The sequence below is a fragment of the Podarcis cretensis genome, assembly GCF_951804945.1.
Source record: "Podarcis cretensis genome assembly, chromosome: 6".
In the NCBI taxonomy this organism is placed as follows: Eukaryota; Metazoa; Chordata; class Lepidosauria; order Squamata; family Lacertidae; genus Podarcis; species Podarcis cretensis.
Genome location: NC_137175.1, coordinates 72,451,342 through 72,452,179, shown reverse-complemented (window position 1 = coordinate 72,452,179; position 838 = coordinate 72,451,342).

The window sequence follows — 838 nt, the reverse complement described above, 5'->3', positions numbered from 1 at the left end:
TTTGAACAGCTTAGTTCTTGAACGTTTTGGCTCCCAAACGGTGACTGTTCCAGTTTGCAAACTTTTTTTGGAATCCGAACATCCAACAGGGCTTCTGTGGCTTCTAATTGGCTTCAGGAGCTTTCTGCAGCCAATCAGAAGCCATGCTTTGGTTTCCAAACATTTGGGAAGTTGAACGGATTTCCGGAATGGATTCCGTTCGACTTCCAAGTACGACTGTATTTATTGAATTTATACCCCGCCCTGTACCCACAGATCCCTTTAATATAACAACATTTATAAGGACTTTAATATATTGGAATTCAACAACCAGTTGTGTGTTAGATGACATAGTGGACTTTGGTTAGGGGTGCAGAGTGTACACTTCAGGGGGCGCTAGTGAACAAGAGACTAGGGATTATGTAATCCAAGCAGACTGAGGTCTCTCCTCCATGTGTGACGCTTTGCACATGATGAATCTCCTACACCGGCTTCTTTTCTGTGGAAGAAAAGAAAGGTTAAATGACGATGAGCAATAATAAAATCCTCAGGCGTCTCCTGTGATGGGCTTTTGCATACATATACATGTAATGTTTTCTACAAGCCTTTATGTTTCTGTATTTCCACTGGCAGGTGAAGCGCTATGCCTTCTGAAAGGCAGGGCGAGGTTGCTTTTCTAGAAAAATCTTTGACAGCAAAGGTCAGCTTGACAAGGAGGGCTGGGTCACATATAGCATAGGCAAAGAAATTCCTGTTACTGGTTTATCGGATAATCACATAGGTATGCTTTTAATGCATGCCAGGAAATAGATTTCTCAACCCACAATGATACAGTTATTTATGACACCAGACAGGATAA